This window comes from Panthera tigris, chromosome C2, assembly GCF_018350195.1.
Source record: "Panthera tigris isolate Pti1 chromosome C2, P.tigris_Pti1_mat1.1, whole genome shotgun sequence".
Lineage (NCBI taxonomy): Eukaryota > Metazoa > Chordata > Mammalia > Carnivora > Felidae > Panthera > Panthera tigris.
The window spans coordinates 6,978,746-7,000,648 of record NC_056668.1 but is presented as its reverse complement, the minus strand read 5'-3'; the positions used below and the strand labels follow the sequence as shown (position 1 = coordinate 7,000,648).

Here is a 21,903-nt window from a genome sequence, read left to right as displayed (position 1 = left end):
GGGGAAGGGAACGGTGAAGTAGATCATGCTCTGTGTGGCCGCGCAGACCCTGAGTTACCAAAGGTGTTCCCAAGTTTCTTTTTCTCCAAATCCAAAAGGCAATATTGATTATCGCTTGGTTAAATGCTTTCCACGGACAAGTGGTCAGAGTGGTATTTAGTTTCCAATTGCCGAAGAGGGGGTAAGAGTTTTTTAAAAGCATGGGCTGAGATTTACTATCCTATGTCATCTCAGAGCATCCTTTAGTGCCAGAACCTCAACATGCCGAAGGAGTAACTGGATTTATGACTGAATATTGCTGGACCTGATTTAAAGACAAGAGTAAAGCCCAGAGAAGATTCTATTAAATATGTGCAATGGGTATTTTTAAATTAGCATTATGGCGTTATTAATATTTCATTTATCCAGAGGGCACTTATCTGACAACATAAATTATCCATAACACAGCTGAGAAGACACAAAGGATCCAAAAAAATGTCACGAAGTCCGGGGAGAGAAGCTTTGCCAGAGAAAGGCACGCTACCAGCCGCGTGAGGCTAACAGCTGGCCCAGCCAAAGCGAGAAAGTCAGAAAATTTTGCAAACCAGACTCCAGAACTCAAAAAAGACAGCCATTTGAGAGCTCTGGTTTAAGAGCACACTGCTTAACCCTGCCCAACAGTCCCTGGTCCCGCCGAAAGCAGAGACCAGAGGACCACGTGGCCCTATGAGGACACCGCCCGCCCCCCCTCACCCCCAGCCCTGCCACGGCCAAGGACTACAGTCCCCACCACCCTCGGATTCCGTGTGGCTCCGAAGTCTCCACAGTCACAGGAAGAAGGATGTGGTCATTAGAGAGTGCCCACTGGACGCGGGTGGAGCCAAACGCGTCTGCGCATCTGAAGGGCAAGTTCATTTGCCACAGCAGCCTTGGTGCTGCGGACGGAGCCCCGGGCTGGGAGTCCCAGGCTCGTGCTGACACACGGCAGCTGCCGGAGCTGCTCTGCACCCCAGTTTGCTCGTCCGCAAGCTGTGGGCGAGAGACGGGGGTGCGGGTGGGAGAGAGGTATTGTGGGTAACAGACGGCGTGAATGAGAGACGGGGGGCACTGTGAGAGGCGGCACAGGTCAGGGAGAGGTGGCACAGGTGACAATGATGTGGCACGGGTCAGGGAGAGGCGGTGCGGGTCACGGAGGGGTGCGGGTCACGGAGAGGCGGCACGGGTCAGGGAGAGGTGACGCGGGTCAGGGAGGGGTGGAGAGGGTCAGGGAGAGGTGAGGCGGGTCAGGGAGGGGCGTGGGTCAGGGAGAGGTGAGGCGGGTCAGGGAGGGGCGGCGAGGGTCAGGGAGAGGTGAGGCGGGTCACGGAGAGGCAGCACGGGTCAGGGAGGGACGGCAAGGGTCAGGGAGAGGTGAGGCGGGTCAGGGAGGGGCGGCGAGGGTCAGGGAGAGGTGAGGCGGGTCAGGGAGGGGCGTGGGTCAGGGAGAGGTGAGGCGGGTCAGGGAGGGGCGGCGAGGGTCAGGGAGAGGTGAGGCAGGTCACAGAGGGGCGTGGGTCAGGGAGAGGTGAGGCGGGTCACGGAGAGGCAGCACGGGTCAGGGAGGGACGGCGAGGGTCAGGGAGAGGTGAGGCGGGTCACGGAGAGGCTGCGCGGGTCAGGGAGGGGCGCGGGTCAGGGAGAGGCGAGGCGGGTCACGGAGGGGCATGGGTCAGGGAGAGGTGAGGTGGGTCAGGGAGGGGCGGCGAGGGTCAGGGAGAGGTGAGGCGGGTCAGGGAGGGGCGTGGGTCAGGGAGAGGTGAGGCGGGTCACGGAGGGGCATGGGTCAGGGAGAGGTGAGGTGGGTCAGGGAGGGGCGGCGAGGGTCAGGGAGAGGTGAGGCGGGTCAGGGAGGGGCGTGGGTCAGGGAGAGGTGAGGCGGGTCAGGGAGGGGCATGGGTCAGGGAGAGGTGAGGAGGGTCATGGAGAGGCGGCACGGGTCAGGGAGAGGCGAGGCGGGTCAGGGCGGGGCGGTGAGAGTCGGGGGTCAGGGAGAGGTGCCACGGGTGACAGGGAGGTGGCGCAGGTCAGGGAGGGGAGGTGCAGGTGACAGGCGGTGCAAGTCCAGCGCGGCGGTGCTCGTGGCAGCGCCAGGCGGACAGACGAAGACACCGCTATGTTCAGCGCCGCGGGGCCTTCCGGTTCCCCGAACACCCCGCACCCAGACCCTCCTGGCCACCTCGGGTCCGCCGCGGCGCAGGCTCCACGGCGAGGCCGGCTCCCGGGAAGGCGCCAACCTCCACGTCCAGACAGCGCTCCGTGCCCTCCGCGACAGGGAACAGCCCGGACACGGGGCGAACGGCAGCCTTTCGAGAGAAGGCTCCATCGCCACGAGGGACGGACGGAAGGATGCCCGGGACGGAGGGGCTGCGATCACCTCCACGGTCACGGCGAACTCGGCTGGCTCGCTCACAGCCCCGGGAAGGCCGCAGAGGCGGCCGCGCGCGTGTGCGGCCCCGCCCCCTTCGCAGAAGGCGCCCACATCCCACCAGGCCCCGGGAAGGCTAGTGACCCTCCCCCACCTCAAGGGCAAAGCCGACCCCGGGCCACCCCTCTTCTTGTCACTGGCAGGTTAGGGATGGGCCACTCGACACCGGGGGAATGAGCTGGAGCACTTCGGGGAAGAGTCTCCAGGCGGGGGTCCTGTCCTCTCTGTGTGACACTTGGGGCTGTGGCAGCCATCTCAGGTCCATGAGGGCAGGCACCTGAGGACCAAACCGATAGGCTGTGGCTGTCTGGGAGTAACTGCAGGAAATCCTCTGGGCTTCTGCTCCGGGTGGGGAAAAACAGAATGGACCAACCCTGAAGGCAGAAAACACCCTATTCGCTCTGGTACCTGCGAACAACAGTCACTTTCGCCGTCTGTATCCAACTCAGACAGATGTGCTGAATATGCTCCACAGTTGGAACTTTACAATAAAGTGATCTGGGGCGCCTGGGTGGCTCAGTCAGGTGGGCGTCTGACTTCGGCTCGGGTCACGATGTCACCGTTGGTGGGATCCAGCCCTACTTCGGGGTCTGTGCTGTCAGCGCAGAGCCTGCTCCGGATCCTCTGTCTCCCTCTCTCTCTCTCTCTGCCCCTCCCCCACTTGCAGGCTCTCTCGCTCTCTCTCTCGCTCTCTCTCTCTCTCGCTCTCTCTCAAAAATAAACATTTGGGGCGCCTGGGTGGCTTAGTCGGTTAAGTGTCTGACTTCGGCTCAGGTCATGATCTCACGGCTCGTGAGTTCAAGCCCCACGTCCGGCTCTGGGCTGACAGCTCGGAGCCTGGAGCCTGCTTCGGATTCTGTGTTTCCGTCTCTCTCTGCTCTCTCTGTCTCAAAAATGAACATTAAAAATTTTTTAAAAATAAATAAACACTTAAAAATAAAATAAAATAAAATAAAACGATCTGCCGGAAATTAGCTCATAAAATCTCTCTACATGAACACTAGACCTAGGACTTAGAAAACAAATAACGATCATTAAGGGAAGTGGCCCATCGCAATCTGCACATGTATTAAGCATCCAGCACTGGAGGTGAGGACATGCCCTCAATAAACACAGGGCTTGGTGGGGGGATAATACTTGTAGTTAAATGACCGATTGGATGCAGAATGGGGGTGGGGGGAGAGAGTCGTGAGAGAGGTACAGGAGAGGAGACAACTGCATGCAGCGCCATGGAATGGTGATGCCTCTTTGGGGGAGTCAGTACGTGACAGGCACTTAGTATTTGATAGGTGGGAATGGGGCAGAGAGCGGGCAAGGTGGAGGAGATGTGAGCAAAGGCACGAAGGTGAGTGAGTGCCCTTGGGAGAGGCGTGGTAGAAGGAGAATGGCTTTCTCTACATCCCACATCTCTACATCTGTACACTTCTACATCCACTCAGAGCGTGAGCTCAGAAACGGTGGGCGACCTGCCTCTATAATCCACGAGAAGCTCCATAAGAGGAGTGGAGCAGCCAAGAGAGAGGAAGGGAGAGAAGCTCAAGGAAACAGCACCGGTTCGCCCGCCCACTCAACACTTGTCACGTGCCTCCTTGTTTCAGAAACTGCTAGCAGCTAAGGATGCAGCAGGGCACACGCAGTCTTGCCCTCAAGAGGTTTACAACCCCCTTTGTTCACTGCTCTTTGTCGGTGATCAGGAAAGAAGGTATGTTCCCAAGTGGGATAGAGGGAACCGGTGGAGGAGTAGACACAGAGATTCCAGAGAGAGAGAGAGAGGAACGAGGGACGGCCCACTCTGGAAGAGCCAGAGGAGAGGCCAGACGCAACAGCACGTTGGTGGGGTCCGCCCTGGCAGGTGGTGAGCCCCAAAAGAAGTGACGCGCCGTTCGATGCTTAACAACCAGCTCTCCGAGGGAAAACTGGTATGACGCATTTGGCAATTTCTGTGGAGTGACCATTCCCATCACGGCCAACCGCAAGGAGCCAACAGCTGTCCCCAAGCGCAGAGTTGGATAGAGAGGCACAGGATCACCGGAGCCGGCCCGCAGGAGCTGAACCCCGCACACCTGTGCTCTAGAAGCCACGAGGCAAGGAGCCGGAAGTAACTGGCAAGGAAGGGAGGGTGATGGCACAGGAAATCTGGGAAGACCCGCCTGAGTCCCTGTGATGAGTCACTGCTGGGAAGGACAAACCCTAGGGAGACGGGAGTTCAAAAAACGAGAAAATATGAGCGGTCCGGGTCTCCCTAGAAGCTCTCCTGCTTCCTGCAGCTGGTTAGTAGCTCAAAACGTATGCTTCCTTCCGTCTGACGTCGTCAGTGTGTGCGCCTGCGCATGTCTCCACTGGTGAATCACTGGCCTGTGTCTTCTGCTCGCACTTAGAACTCAGTGAGGCAGTTCTTGGAATCCTATAGGATCTCCTGAAGGGACTCCTGTTGCCCTGCATCATGAAGAAATGTTGCCAAAGTAAACCAGCAGCTCTGCCGGGGGAAAAAAGGGCAAGGGTCTCCCGTGAATCACGTCTGAGCCGCACGCCGGCCGTGACCGCACGCTTCTTCATCAGCTCGGTCGGGTCTGGCTTGCCTACTGCTCGGTTCCGTTTCATTTTGGGCTCTGGGCTCAATCTTTTGCCCCTGAAGACACTAAATCAAACTCCATCCACGGTGCCTCCTCCCCATTCTTCCTTCGTGGGGACAACGAAATGGATATAAACCTCAACACGCCCAGACACGTGGACCCTTACAAAGCCACGTCGCTCTTGAAGGAAGGTCCCTTCATCCCTTTTTAGCCTTGCCATTCCCACGCGAAAGCATCAAGCTGATCTCGGAGGGGAAGGCGTGGCTGACAGTTGCCACCAAAACAAAACACACAGCAGCAAAACAGCTCTACGGCCCTCGGTCTGCGGACCGTGATCTGCCTCAAGGTCCCGGTAAAAATGAGACATTTGAAGGAAAACAGGCTGCATTTGAAAGGCGGGTGACATCAAGAAAGAGAAAATACTATAAATACCACTTCTCTCCCCGTCTACACTGAGCCTTCTGTTAAGGGAAACACATTTACCAGAGGGTTGTTTTTTTTGTTTTTTTTTTTCCTAAGTTCAACTGGAAAAACATAAATATTTAGTCATTTCATACAGCAGACAAGGGACGAGCAGGCCACGGGTTAAGGGAACATTATGTATTTCTAAGAAAGTTCATCTAACAAAATATGTCCTTGGGGAACAGAATCCCCAAGTCTGTTTTAGAAACGAGCCTGACCTTCATCAAGGAATTTTGTCTTGATGTAATCACCAGGTCAAATCTTAAGGACAGCGATCGCGTGGATGTCATCTTTGCAAACGATGAGGTCTGTTTCATATTTTTAAATTAACAACACTGGGCAGGAAAAAACAATCAAAATGCTGTTAATAACATACGATTGTTTTGGAGGTTGGGTGTGAAAACCAATAATTGCCAGTTAACTGAATCAATATTGTATTAACATCTCAATATTATGGACAAAAGATGCAAAGTTCCTGAATGGCGAGATAACCCATAATAGAACAGAAAAGACAACAATGAACGTTAACAGGGGCAGGGCCGCAAAGGAGAACACAGATCATTTTTCGGTGAAACTTTGCCTGTCAGCATCACCTTGATGTTTTTATTTTGAATCGAGTAGGAAGAGGCAGACAGGAAGAGGGTAGAAACTTTCCTAAGAAAAGTCAACTAGCATAAAGGCAGAAAGAAAAAAGAAGAAAAAAAAATACTGAGACTAATAATGTAGATACTTCTCAACATCATCTGCCATTACTGCTCTGTTAAAAAAACAAAACAAAACAGGGGGCGCCTGGGTTGACTCAGCCAGTTAAGCATCCAACTTTTTGGCTCAGGCCATGATCTCACAGGCTGTGGGTTCGAGCCCCGCGTCGGGCTCTGTGCTGACAGCTCAGAGCCTGGAGCCTGCTTCGGATTCTGTGTCTCCCTCTCTCTCTGCCCCACCCCTGCTCATTCTCTGTCTCTCCCTGTCTCTCAAAAATAAATAAATGTTTAAAAAAAATTAAAACAAACAAAAAAAATGGCCAAATACTTACAGAATACCAACAGGGAAAGGTCACCTGGTACCCTTAAAGGGTGAAGAATTTCAAAGATGCTTGAACTCACTATGAAAGTAACTCTGTGCCCACCAGCTTTGCTCAAACACTTTGGCACTCTGGTGATTGGTATCTCACCAGCAGGAGCTCTGAAACCAGTTTTTCCATCTCCACTGACTTCTGACGGGTTTAAGAGCATCACATAAAGATCACCTTATTTGTACTGGACACAGTTTGGAAGCAAAAAAGTTTTAACCCTCCCACGTATTTTAAATAGAAGTCATGAGCCTCGCCATGAATGCCCTTCACTGACGTGAGGTTTCTAAAATGCCCTTCTCGATTTCCAGCTATGCATTCCATCCATATAGAATTTTCCATGAGTTCCATCATTAACGAGTCGTTCGGTGGGAATTAACTGATCGGTCCATGCAAAGAGCTTGTCCTGGGGTTTTGCAGGAGGAAAAGGGTCCACAGTGCGTCTCTTACCTCCGGACAGCTGACGTGCTTTGCAAGACAGTGAGCTTGTGGACCGAGGTTTTATGTCACGGAATAAGGGACAATGTAGCGGCTCCAGGAAGAAGCATGGGGATAGGTCAGGGGAGACGAAAATGCAGCTGCAGCTTGGCGTGGCAGGATCTAAATGCGATCCTAACAACAGAAATCCTACAGACCTCAGAGCGGAGAGAAATCCAGGGCGGAGGACTAGGCAACCCTTATAGCCCTCGTCTGTAAGGGCATACGGTGGTGCAGTCACATTTCCTGCGAGGATAAAATGAGGCACTATGGGAAAAGCCCTCTGTCAACAGCTTAACCGTCTTTACCATCTCTGCCCGCCTCCTGAGTTGTGGAGGAGAACCTTACACAGCAGGACAACAGCCTCCAACACGGGGTGTGGAGAGAGGTGGGTGGTCTCTCCGGCAGATGTTCTAGGAAAGTGGTGAAGCAGGAGGGCTCGACGTGGGGGGGGGGGGGGGCACGTGAGCTGGATGATCAGGCCCGTGTAGATCACAGAGGGCTGGACACAGACCCCCGGGAGGGCCCAGAGGTACAGGCTAAGAAGCCTGACCCTTATTCTGAAAATCCCAGCTGGAGATCCCGGAGCATCTGGGGCACCGAGTTTCCGAAGAGGCTTCCGGGAGGATTCACCAGGCATTGACTGCAGGGAGGGGGAGGCCGGGACCAAGCAGCTGCCGAGGCCCAGCCAGGGAGGGAGGCCAGGGCAGCCAAGGAATGCAGGAGCCAGGAATGCAGAACCTGGTGGCCAGCTGGGCACAGGAGGGGAGGTGGGGGAGGGGGAGGAGGGTGGAAAAGACGGGGAGCTCTGTTTCAGCCCCAAGAATGGGACGTTTCATCCCCCGTGACTCTGGGGACCGGGACTGGGACTGGGACTCCGGCCTCTGCGGGGCCACCTCAGAGCAGAAACGTGGTAGAGACTGCTGCCGAGACGGGCCACACTACACAGGTGACAGTGACAGCTTCCAGGGGGCGGGTAAGACCCCCTCTGGTCTCCCTCACACCTGCCTGTTTAACCAGCGCCCCGTTTTTAGGACACTCTCTTCTCACCTGAAATTTCTCTTGAGTTCCGATGTGCAGCAATTCACAAGGTGCAATTAACAGACTTCACTCAACAGTCGCTTTTTCTCTGGCTGGGAAAGGAGCTAGCTACCAGAACTGTCCTGTGCCGGCCTGACCTTCTGGAATCTGAGCAGGGTTTGCAATCCCAAGACCAGATGTTCAAGGCCAGCCCTCTCTAAAGAAAGGGGGTGGGGTTCTAAAGAAGGGGGTGGGGTTCTAAAGAAGGGGTTCTCTCTTCTCATCTCAGAGTAGATAGAACAGCTCAGTCTGGGTATGAAAGACAAATGCATCGCGAGCCCCTGAACACAGCAAGGCTACCCCTATTTCTCTGCAGGACAGTAATGGCCTCGTTCGTCAGTCCAAACTGCAGGGCCTGTGGGGGCATTACTCGTCGGGCCCACTGATTGAGAGAGCCTGGAAGGTGATTATTGCTATCCTCAATTCTCCTGGTAAGGCAACTTGGGCTTACAAAGACCACAGAGCTGGTAAGCGGACAAGCAGAGCCTCAAACTCGGGATTCTGGCCCAGCCTCTGTTTTCCTGCGAATCATGCGGTCTCCTGAGTCGAGGAAAAGTCACACCCTGGTTCAACAGCAGAGAAGACAAACCAGAGTCCGGCCTCCTGGCACCTTTCTGGGGCCCTCTCTCAATCTCAATCTCCACAATCCTCTTTCACAGTTAAAACCCAGGAAAAGTGGAAAGGCTTCCCTAAAGAAAGAGCTAAGCAGCATTACAGTTGGATTGATCGCTCAATAGAACTAATTCTTCTGTCCCAAAGCCCAAATCCGCACAAGTGGGTACATGCAGGCTAATCTTTGCTTTAATGCCTCCTACTTTCTCCCAAGAATCCCCTAGTTTACTAGGCATCTCAGAAACGCCAAGTTTCAGGAATCAATTTTCTGGATTAACCCCCCCAAAATGTCAGCCGGCCAAAAATGGCCTTCCAGAAAGCTCAAGAATGTGATCTCAAGTACCCTCCCAGCTGGTGTTCCCCACACTGGTGTTTCAGACGTGGTGTAGACAAACCCCAGGCAGACCCAGAAATCACACCATCCATCCTCCATCCCATAATGTCAGCCTACAACTACCAAAAACAAAAGGCGGTCTCGTAAAACAGAAGGACTCGAGATCCTTCCAGAGGCGATCTGAGCGGAAACCAATTATGGGATCTGGGAGGGGAGCTTAGCTGCTCTAATGGCATCGTCTTCTTGCTCCTTCCTGCGACCTCCAGTCTGCTACTTGCTCTGGAGGACCTCCCTCTGAAGTAGAGAACGAGACCCTCGGGGCACTCCAATTCACCCCTCTAAATCCACGTGGGGCGCCCTGCCCAGAAAACAGACTGCAGCCACCCTCGGTGCTGAGAAGGACGCGTGTACCCAGCACAACCCATCTCTCTCTTCCATCTACTCCTGCCTCATATTTATAGTATCATGAGTGAGAGGACGAGCTGTGTGACCCTGGGAAAGTTGCTTAACCTCTCTGTGCCTCCGTTTGCACATCTATAAAACAGATACAAAGCAGTCTACCTTGGAAGTCTGTTTTTAAGTGCTAAATTCGCTATTTAAACGGCTGAGGGGAACCTGGGTGGCTGAGTCAGTTGAGCAGGCTGAGGGTCCGACTTCGACTCAGGTCGTGATCTCGCGTTCGTGAGTTCAAGCCCCACACCAGGCCCACGACTGTCGGTGCAGAACCCGCTTCGGATCCTCTGTACCCCTCTCTCTCACTCTCTCAGAATATAGCAAGTACGGTAAACGTTAACTATTTAATTAGCTGCTTAATGGCTTATGGAGAAGAACTTACAGTAAGTTTTGGGGGATTCCTTGTGAATTTTAAACACCTGGTCCACTGGAGTCATATTTCTTGCTATTAGAAGGTCATTTAAAGGTGAGTGTGAGTTACAGTGAGGGTGAATTACACACCCACGGAGTAAAGGCAGGGCAGGAAATGACAGCCCACTGCCGTGTCCTGACTTTCCCAATTAACTGGTTTTGTGGGATGGACAAAGCTGGAGATACTTGACGAGCTGGAGATAAGCATGCAAAGTTCAACAGGCCGTGCTCTTGGGATCAACACCCATAGATGCAGATGGAGGAAGCAGGACTGTGATCCGGCCCCAGCAAAGGCCTCAGATGACCCAATGGGGCCCTCTGGAGCTGGGCTGACCCTTCAGAGCTGGGAGTCAAGGTCAAGGGGCCAGGCCTTTAACCACCACCGTGGGTGTAAATCCATGGGAGGCTATGGTATCCAGACACTAGTCTAGGTGTTGCGGATGTGGTTCTCGTCTACAATTAACTGACTTCGAAGTAAAGCAGGCTGTCTCCTGGATATTGGTGGGCCTCAGCTAATCACTGGAAGGCCTTAAGAGAAGAGATCGAGGTTTCTCAGGAAAGAAGGACTCTTATCCCTGAGCGGTAACATAAAAGTCTGGGTGTCCAGTTTGCGAGCCTGCCCGACAAATGTCAGAATCAAGACTGGAATAGTATCTCTTGCTCGAGTACTCAGCCTCTTGGCCCATCCTATAGATTTCAGACCTGCCAGCCCCATAGTCACGTGGGCCAATTCTTCAAGATAAATTTCATTAAAATAGAGATTCAGAGATATAGTTACAGATAGCTATCTGCCTACACACACCTGTATCTGTCCCGTTACACCTGCTTCCGCACAGAGCTGACTGTTACCCCGATGTTGATTAGTCATGGGCTGCCCCCGGAAAGAGGCATGACCCTGGACAGGGTGACATCACCAGCTGGTAGCAAAGAGGCCTGACAGCAGGGGCATCTTCCCAGCGACTCGCAGCCTTGGAGAGAACAGATCTTCCATTGTCAGGGGGGGCCTGTGGGGTCTATGCCAACGGGGCGAACTGTGTAGGTATAGAAGAAATGCCTAGAACTGCAAGGTAAAACCCAGAATGATAAAATCACACAATTTGGAGTTGGAGAGAATCTAGACGTCATTAATAAGTGTGAAACAATGGATAAAAATGGACAGCACCGGACGCCCACAGTGTTGAGGTCAATCTCAGCAGACCAGGGTCATCAGGGGCCCCCGATGAAGTTACAGCAACCTCTGACATCAGGGGAACCCACAACCTTCAGGCACCGCAAGGATGGGAGCCTGATGCTCTCCTATGCGTGGGGGGGCCTCCCTAAAATCGGGACTCATGGCAGGGTGGGGGCCAATTTGTAAGGTTTGCCAATGTCCGTGTGGTGTAAGTGCTCCCCCCACCGATCCATCTACCAACAGGAGGTGTTGGGAAGAAAAGGGCACGTGGCTCTCACGGCTCCATGTGCGACACTAGAAGGGGACACTAAGGGGCCCGTGGAAGGGATCAGAGAGTGGCCCTTCTTCAGAGAGAGCATTGTCAGAGGCCGTGCAGCAGGGGGCAGGGGACGGGGACCTGGATGGGCAAATGCATGAGCACAGACACACGCTGAGCTCCAGCCAGGGAGGGAGGCTTTGGAAGAACCATTCAAGGTTCTAAGCTGCCACGGCACAGGGTAGGAGGAAGCTCTCAGAGAGGTGGCCTGGAGCCCCCAGAGAGCAGGTAAGTAGAAAGGGTCCCAGTGGGAGTGTGCTGAGCTGCCTTCCACGGCGACGCCAGATGGCCTGAGTGTCCTCTCGTGCAACATGGAAGGTTGCTGGGCGTCGGAGGGCAAGTGATCCTTGAGAGCAAGAGGCTGGACGGGTACCAGGGGCGAGGAAGCCGGGGACAGGGTGGCACAAGGAGATCAACTTGGGGGGCATCACGCTGTCACAGACAGCCATCGTGGGACATCCCTACAGGAGCCCGGAGGTCCCCACCGACACGACCCGCAAGAGCCACTGCTTGGATCACAAGTGCAGTAAGTCTTTCAACAGCTCTGTGCTGTCCCCTCTCTTCCTGCCCCAGCCCTGGGGGGCCAGAGGCAAAGGACAGTGGGGAAGGAGGGGTAGGAGAGGGAGCGGAGGAAGAAGTGGAACATTCCCAGGAGCCAGGGAGCCAGTCATGGGGACCTTCCGGTTCTGAGACAAGCTCAGAATTCAGAGGACCTTTACATGGACTGGACAATGGTAGATTCGGCAGATGTGTCTGAACTTCTCAATACTTGCAAACTGGACTGTTAATTAGTATATCCGGAAGCGTGATGGGCAAAGTCTGGCACCTGACAAGACTTGGGTCCGGGGCGGAAAAGTGTCTCCGACCTGAGCAGCGAGCGTGGGACACAAAACGGCGTGCTGCGTTGCATCCGACTGGGGTCAGCTCATTCAACCAACAGAGACGCTGGTTTCTCGCATGCGTGGTAGACGGCTGGCTGTGCGAGGAAAACCCGTAATGAAGCCGGGTGGAAACAGACAGGCGTCGGGAGCCGTCAGGCCAAGAGTTAGCAACAACCCCCCTGGTCTCTAGCAAGAGATGGGGAAGCAAGAAAAGGCCACATCAGTGAGCAGTGGGCCCAACGTCAAGGACAGAGCCGGGTCATCCATCCGCAAGAGTGAGAAGTGCCAGAAGGATAGGCACCAGGAGACAGAACGGTCTAGAGCAGCCAGTGACCCAGGCTGGCACCAAACCCACCCCGCCCTGCCTCTGGCACAGAGATACGGGGACTGCAAAGGTGATTAGTAAGAACTCCTGGCAGGGAGAGTGGCTGGCCATCAAGTCCTGACAACCTCAGAGTCAGAAGTACTTTCCTACAGGCCAGTGGCTGGAAGAAATGTCCAGCGACATAGAAATTTGAAATTCACAGCTGGGTTCTCATTTTCTCTCAGGGTAGGGCGGTTGAGACGGCAGATGTCCCCTGAAGGACAGAACTCAGAACAGCCCCGGTGTGGTGTCACAGGGTCCCCACCCGCGCCACAGGAGGCAGCCCCCTCAAAATACAATGAAGGGACACAGGGGAGACCTCATCCTATGTGGTTTCCCTTCTCCCGCCGGGCCTGCAAGACGGCGTCAGTCACCCCCCGCCTCCTCCCGAGATGAGTGAAGGGCAGGTAGTGGGAGCCCCTTGTATCTGCCCAAGAAATGCAATAAAACGAAATCTGAAATGGGGTAAAATCATAGAACCAGGTGAAAGTAGGATTAGGGGCGCCTGGGTGGCTCAGTCGGTTAAGCGTCCGACTTCGGCTCAGGTCATGATCTCACAGTTCGTGGGTTCGAGCCCCTCATCGGGCTCTGTGCTCACAGCTTCAAGCCTGGAGCCTGCTTCGGATTCTGTGTCTCCCTTTCTCTCTGCCCCTCCCCTGATCCCTCTCTCTCTCTCTCTCTCTCTCTCATTCCCAAAATAAACATTACAAAAAAAAAAAAGGATAGAATTAAACAATTAAGGGATATTTATGGCTGAAATATACCAAGAGGTTTTTGCTTGTTCTGTTCTGTTTTGTTTATGTTTATTTATTTATTTATTTATTTATCTATCTATTTATTTATTTAGGACAACCACTAATATAGAATGTCCTCTAGAGCTGAGCCAACAAGACTATCAGTTTGAGATTTCTGGCAATTTCTAAACTCTGATACAGCTCACTGCAAAGGAATGGCAGGCCTGGGATTCCAATCTACCCATGTGTCTAACCCCACTTGGGAATACTTGGCTTCAAGATTTCCATAATTGTCACAATTTGTGCTTTGTTTTGTTTTGTTTTTCCCTCCCTGGTTATTGTGATTGAGTTTACAGAGGAGCAAGTGCCCGCCAGACCATCACCTCACCCACTGGACATAGGGTTCACCAGCTTTTATTGTTGGGACTGACAGATGTGATATGATTCAGAGAACCACCAGATTCCAGGATTGGTCAGGAGGACCCTCACCCCCCACTCCCACCAATTCAGATGTCAGAGCCCAAAACACCACCGCCGTACCAGGCAAGAACCCAACCCGATGTTCAAGGAGCACCAGTAATGGGAATCCTAACTGGAGGCTCAACTGTGGAAGTATCATGGTCTATAAATGGCTACAGCTTTGGAAAACCTAAAGAAAATCAATGGAGAGCTCTTAAGGAACAAGGACAATGGTCTAAGCTAATTTGTGAAGCAGCCCAGTGTCATGACTTTAACAGATACACACACACACACACACACACACACACACACACACACATATACATATATATATAGAGAGAGAGAATGGTATGACAGATAGATGATGATGATAGATGATAGATAGATAAGATAGATGATATATAGATAAATGACAGATAGATGATTGATAGATAGATGATAGATTGACAGATGATGGATAAATGGATAGATAGATAGATAGATAGATAGATAGATAATAGATGAGAGACTGATTGATAGATGATAGATGGATAGATAACCAGATAGATGGATAGATGACGGATGGATAGATAGATAGATAGATGATAGATGAATAGATAATAGATAGATAGGGGATTGATAGATGATAGATAGATAGATAGATAGATAGATAGATAGATAATAGACTGATTGATAGATGATAGATGGATAAATAAATAGATGACCAATGGATGGTAGATGGATAGATGATAGATATACAGGTGATTGATTGACAGATAATAGATGATAGAGAGATAGATAGATAGATAGATAGATGATAGATTGACAGATGATAGATAGATAGATAGATGATAGATAGATAGATGAGAGATGAGAGACAGATTGATAGATGATAGATGAATAGATAGATGGATAGATGACAGATGGATGGATAGATAGATGATAGATGAATAGATAATAGATGATATATAGATAGATAAATAGACTGATTGATAGATGATAGATGAATAGATAAATAGATGACCAATGGATGGTAGATAGATGGATAGATGATAGATATACAAGTGATTGATAGATGATGATGATAGATAGATAGATAGATGATAGATTGACAGATGATAGATGATAGATAGATTGATAGATAGATAGATAGATGAGAGATGAGAGACTGATTGATAGATGATAGATGGATAGATAGATAAATAGATGGATAGATGACGGATGGATGGATAGATAGATGATAGATGAATAGATAATAGACAGGTGATTGATAGATGATAGATAGATAGATAAGTAGATAGATAGATAGATAGATAGATAGATAGATAGATAGATAGACAGATAGATAATTTGGGTTTTAATTACTAAAGGCTGACCAGAGAAGTCAGGACAGATACAGGGTGGGGACTGGAATCACAACTAACCATTATTCCCATAAAAGAGAAATTTCCCTCGTTGTCATTACTGGATTACTTAACTCCTGCATTCTCATTCCCTGGCCACGCTGCATGAGCACTTCACCGTGAACATGATCTTCACGTTGCCATGTGCAAGCACCCTGTCACCACTTAAAGGAGGGAGGATAACAGTTCGCTTCTAGAGTCGTAACAGAAGCAAGTTTAAAATAAATTCAAAGACATAAAGGAATCAAAATGCACACAAAGTCAAAGCTTAACAAGCACTTTGTAAAAAGGAAGTTGTTTTGTGCAGCACGTTTGGAACTTGTGAGGGCTCTGAAGGACCCCTGAGCCACTTGAGTGGTCTTCCTGAATGCTTTTCATCCTGTTCCCCGCACTTGGCATAAACCTCGTACTTCTTGACTCAATGTAGGCTTTTAACTTTTGACACGTCCCTTGCAAATGTGAAGGAACTTTTTAAAAAGAAACCAAAACAGCTGTGCAAACATAAGATACTGGAAAATCAAATGTTTTCTGCTAAATATTGATTTAAATGAGGGGAAAGGTGGTGCGGACGGGCAAAGCGGAAGCTGATGTATTTAGAGCAATTAAGTCCACCCTCAGTGTTACCAGCGCTTCCTTCCACATCCAGTAAACAGCCGCGGAGGGTGAAACACGGTGAAAGTCACGCTGCGTCACACATTCACGTGCGGGCTTTGTGATTTTTAATTCTCTTTCTCTCAAGCCCTTCCGAAGAATACCTCTGAACACCTAACAGAGTTTGACGCTTGACGTTCAACTCCTTTAAGCAGCTGGAGGCTTCCTGAATGAAACACAGGAGGCTTTTTACTTCTGGAACTCTAAGATCTGGTGAAAAGTCCTCAAAAGCACAGGACTCCACTTGGTGTGCATTTCCTGCTGAGAATTGAAAGATACACCACATCAAAAGGCTGCTGAGGTGCGGTCTGCCTCTACTGAGAACAGGTTCACCTAGCCGTGGCCGTGGCGGTGGCTGGGACGAGGGTACAACCTTGCCATCGGGGCAGGTGACGTATTTCAGGCAGAAGCCAAAGCAGGGCACAATGCTGTGTGCGCGGGCACGGTGAACGCTCAATGACATCACATGGAGCCAGCTCCAAAATGGTACCTTTTACCCCACATTACTGTTCTCCTAAAGAATTTTTCTTTGTGAGGGTCTCTGTGCCATAGGAGGAGATCTCAAACCGGTCCAGATCAAATCCTTCGACAAAAATGCATACAGAGAAAGACACAAAAGCCTCTAGCAGGGCGCCGGGGTGGCTCAGTGGGTTAAGCATCTGACTCTTGATCTAGCTCATGTTACGATCTCACGGTTTGTGAATGTGAGCCCCGCGTCAGGCTCTGTGCTGATAATGTGGAGCCTGCTTGGGCTTCTCTCTCTCCCTCTCTCTCTGCCCCTCCCCTGCTCATGCTTGCTTTCTCTCTCTCTCTCTCTCTCTCTCTCTCTTTCTTGCTCTCCCTCAAAATAAAAGTTTAAAAGAGAAAGAAATTCTGAGTAAATATATATTACTATAATGAGCAGGAGATCAAAAGACAAAAATTAAAAATTCTCTTTGGAAGCATACACATTTCTCTCTACAGCCACTGGAATGTGTCTTTCCAAAAATATTCAAATACACGTTAGCTTTTTTAGCATTTTTATAGTTTATGCATCATGAGTATTATTCACTGCATCCTACCTAAGTGCTAATCCAACCTTCATGTCCATGCAGGATCCTGAAGAACAGTCTAGAACACATTCAAGAGACCCTCGTCTGATAAGGTAAGCTTGAACAGGAGCAAAGTTAAAACTCGCGTGCAATTTCTATTAGCCTCATGTGATGACAAGAGTCACAATCCCTTTGCTCTCTTACATGGAGTCTGAAATGTGACTGAAGAGTATACTTATCACAGATCTTACCTCTTCTCCCCCAATTCCCATTCAAGATTCTGTTTTAATTCCCCTTAAAATGATCTTCCCTACAGTTAACAATACTCTACAGTACACTGAAAAAATTTTAAGAGACTAGATCTCATGTTAAGTGTTCTTACAATAATAATAATAATAATAATAATAATAATAATAAATGTCCAGTGGTTATAAGATTAAATCATTTTCTCCATCTGTCCTCCTTCCAGCTTCCTTTTGCACATAGTTGGAAGTTTAATCTTTACTAAATCCTCAGCCTTTCCCACCTAATGAATGACAAGATTTTTATTGTCTTCCTCCCCACTTCTGTCCATTTTTTAAACGGTCAAAAAACTGTCTATACTATCCTGACGCTTTCAACACCAGTAACAGAAAATTAGATAAAGAAATTCATCTCTCACTGGTACAGTATGCATTGTCATCTAACAAGTTTTTAAAAAATGATTTCTCTTACTGAATGTCCCTTAAATATTCTGCCTGAAAAGCAACCCTAGGCCACCACATGGCAGCCTGCCCTGAGACAGGCCCTACACCCGTTACACACATGCTGAAATGCTACCGAAAAGAACCACCAACCCCCATCACCCAGAAAAAGAACTTACGTGCTAGTCAAAAGAAAAAGAAATCCTCAAGATCTAGAATCAAAGACAACAAGAGTGGGTAAGTGCTAGCTGAAGTCCCAGGAACCCATGGGAGCCTGGGTCACAAATATAGATCTTAAGGACTTTGGGTGGGGTTCTTACGCCCAAGCAGGAACCAAGGACACATCTATGGCCCAGAGGAAACATTAGAGCCAAAACTGGAACCCACCTTAGGAAGGAAGTTTGCTGTGTGCCTAAGGCCACATGCAGAAAAAAAAAGTGACTGTGAGAACGCATTTCCGTTAACGGTACAGCACACAACAACATAGATGATGCATAGATGACAGATAGATGATAGATAGATAGATAGATAGATAGATAGATAGATAGATAGATAGATAAACTGACCCATAACCATCAAAATCCCTAGGGCTCTAACAGAAACAAACAGAAAACCTACTTTGTAGCGACCCTTTCACATTTTAGATTACAGTGTATTTACCCAGAAGAGTTAAGCCCCACTGAAGATGAGATCACAAGCAAAGACTACAAGGAACACAAAGACGAAACTAAATTGAGTAGATTTTAGCAGATGTGATCATTGCAAAAAGAAGGGTTAGCTTCTTCTTTGGATACAAGATCAAATTAGGGGCGTCTGGCTGGCTCAGACAGTGGAACAGGTGACTCTTGATCTTGGGAGTGTAGGTTTGAGCCCCATGTTGGGTATAGAGATTACTTAAAAATAAATTCTTTAAAAAAAGCAAACCAAAAGAATTCATAAAATAAGCTTAAAGTGACTTTTTCAAAAAGTAATTAAACCCATAATGAAAAACAGCACAGTATAAACCAGTAACAGGCAGAGAAATAATAACTGAAGACAATATAGTTGAAATAACGGAGTCATAATGGAAATAACTGAAGACACTTACAGAAATAAAAAAAATTAGTACACAATTGTAAAAATTAATCATTCACAAATGATGAGAACCATCAGTGAGCTACCTAGAAAGAAAGAAGTAAGGAGAGGGAGAGACATATGTTAAGGGCATGGAGGCTAGAAAGTGAAGTCCAAACCTATTAGGGTTTCCATGATGAGTGAGTAGTGAAAATGGGTGACAAAAAAATATTCAAAAGAGATACTTAGGAAAAAATCATAACCAGATTAGAAGAAAGAATTGTGACTGCAGAATAAAAATACAAAAATAAAAGAAGTCCTAAGCAAAATAAATATAATTAAATCCCCATCTGGCCCTAACGTGATGAAACATGAAATACCAGGCATTAAAAGTGTCCAGAAGACTCGGGCACCTGGGTGGTTCAGTATGTTAAGTGTCTAACTTTGGCTCAGGTCATGATCTCACAGCTTGTGGGTTCGAGCCCCACATCAGGGTCTGTGCTGACAGCTCAGAGTCTGTGTCTCCCTCTCTCTCTGCCCCTCCCCTGCTCATGCTCGCTCGCTCTCTCTCTCTCTCTCTCAAAAATAAATAAACATTTAAAAAAAATTTTTTAACTGGCCAGAGGACAGAAAAGAGACTGTCTACAAAGGAACCAGTGTGAAGGGTACAAGTTTCTCCTCAGCAACAACAGATGCCACAAGGCAACAAAATAAAACATTCAAAGAGCTGAAGGACCCGAACCGGTAACCTAAAATTGTGTCAGGCAAAATGATCATTCAAGAGGGAGGGTACACGGAAGATATGTGGAGGTAAAGACTGAAAGATTTTACTACTCACAGATCGTTCATTAAAGAACTACCAAAGCATGTCTGTAGGAACAAGGAAATTAAGCCAAGAAGGAAAAAAAAAAAAAGTCAAATTCAAGGACCAACGGTAAACAAAGAAAATCAGCAGTTCAGAGATCCAGATAAACATTGATACAATTGAAACTATGGTAACAGTGATCAGTGTGGGGAGAATTTAAAATTTTTTTTTAACGTTTATTTATTTTTGAGACAGAGAGAGACAGAGCATGAATGGGGGAGGGTCAGAGAGAGGGAGACACAGAATCTGAAATGGGCTCCAGGCTCTGAGTTGTCAGCACAGAGCCCTATGCGGGGCTCGAACTCACAGACTGCGAGATCATGACCTGAGCCGAAGTCGGACACCCAACCGACTGAGCCACCCAGGCGCCCCAATGTGGGGAGAATTTTAAAGCAGATTGGAACGAGGGGGTGTAGGGGCAGCAATCACATGGCAGACGGGAGGAGAGGGTAAAAGTCCAGGCCTGGGGCTGTGTGGGAAGAAGACAGAGCTAGGGCCTAACTGTCTGCCTCGCCAGGCGAGGCATAATCATAACTTTGGAGCAGGAGCCCAAACTAACTTAAATGAGAATGTATTACCTTCCAGGGGCACCTGGGTGGCTCAGTCAGTTGAGCATCCGACGGCAGTTCAGGTCGTGATTTCTCAATTCTCGAGTTCAAGCCCTGCGTCAGGCTCTCTGCCGTCAGCACGGAGCCGGCCTCAGATCTTCTGTCCGCCTCCCCCCCCCCCCCCCCGCTTCCTGCACGTGTGCACTCTCTCTCTTCCTCTTAAAAATCTTTTCAAATAAAATAAATAAGCAAAAAAGATACATGTGATAAACCAAGAAAGCAGTTCAACTGCTAACAAAAAGAAAGGTGAAGGAGCAATTTTAGTACCAGGAAAAAGTAGATCTTAAGACAAAATTCATTACTGGGAATAAAGATGGGCAATGCTGAATGATAAAAAGGAATAAGTCACCGTGAAAATGGGAAAACCCAGAAGCTGCATGCACCAAACAACAAAGCCTCAAAATATGTAAGCAAAAATGAGTAGAATTAGAAATAAAGGAAAGCTCTTTTTTTTAAAGTATTTTTTAAGTTTATTCACATATTTTGAGACAGAGAGAGAAAGTGTGAGTGAGAGAGAGAGGGAGAGAGACAGAGAGAGAGAGAGAGAGGGAATCCCAAACAGGATACTCACTGTCAGCACAGACCCCGATGCAGGGCTCAAAACCATGAACCACGAGATCATGACCTAAGTCAAAGTCGGACACTTAACTGACTGAGCCACCCCGGCACCTGAGCTTGGAAAGTTCTTGAATCTACCCAAGATAACAGTGAGGGATGTAAAAAGAGATTGATCTACACAGTGATGAAGGCAGAGTGTAAAAAAAAAAAAAAAAAAAAAAAAAAAAGAACCCTCTGGATGTGTCAGTTACATACAGATTTGAAAAGCACAATGATCCACTTAGATCTAACAGGCATTGAAGAAAAAGACTGCTCCAAAGAGAAAAAACACACTCTTTTCATGTCCACATGAAAGGTTTATAAAAACTGACTATGTAGCGGGTCCCAAAGAAGTAACCCGCAAACGCCAAAGAATGGATAGCCACATTTCACCACAGCAGAACAAAATTAGAAATAACAGAAAGGCACCTCGAAAGAAGACTCTGAAACAAAAAAATAATCAAAATTATCATGAGTCAAAGAAAACGACGAGATGCTTAGAGCCGAATCACCGCCAAATCAGTATACGAACAGATCTATATGCATCAACGTGGATAAATCTTACGACACCACGCTGGGCCACAGCAAATGGCGGAAAGCGATTAATGGAATAGTGTTTGTGTGAAACCATTTTAATGCGTGGGGAGCCTGGGTGGTTCAGTCGGTTAAGCCTCCAACTCTTGGTTGCGGTTCAAGTCATGATCTCATGGGTTTCATGGGTTTGAGCCCCACAGGGGGCTCCACACTAACAGTGTGGCGTCTGCTTGGGATTCTCTCTCTCTCTCCCTCTCTCTCTCTGCCCCTTCCCCCACTCATTATTTAAAAATAAATAAACTTTTAGAAAAGCATTTTAACGCGTTTCTAAGAGCTCACACGTGTGGGGGTGTGCTGGGTATGGCACACGCCTGCAAAGACAGAGCCCAAGCTCCCCCCGAGGAGGAAGAACACGCCCGTTTCTGGGGACTGAACGGAGAGACAGAAGACGGGTGGATGAATCATCCACTATTTCTTTCAAAAAGAATCTGAAAAAAATATATAGCTAAGTGTTAGCATCTGTGAAATGAGGTTGGTTGAGTACAGGGATTGTTTATGTCGTTTTATGGTGACCGGGCTTTTGTGCGTTTCCAACGCACATAATTAAAGGAAAGAAAAGCCGCTGGAAAACACAAGGCTGCTTGAGGGTGGCTGCCGCTC

General features: G+C 49.0%; 1 protein-coding gene across 3 annotated transcripts in view; it reads right to left on the bottom strand.

The window, feature by feature from the left end:
• ERG (ETS transcription factor ERG) overlaps window positions 1–21,903 on the bottom strand; it is a 263,697-nt gene that overhangs the window by 194,205 nt on the left and 47,589 nt on the right. The gene's annotated exons all lie outside the window — the stretch shown is intronic.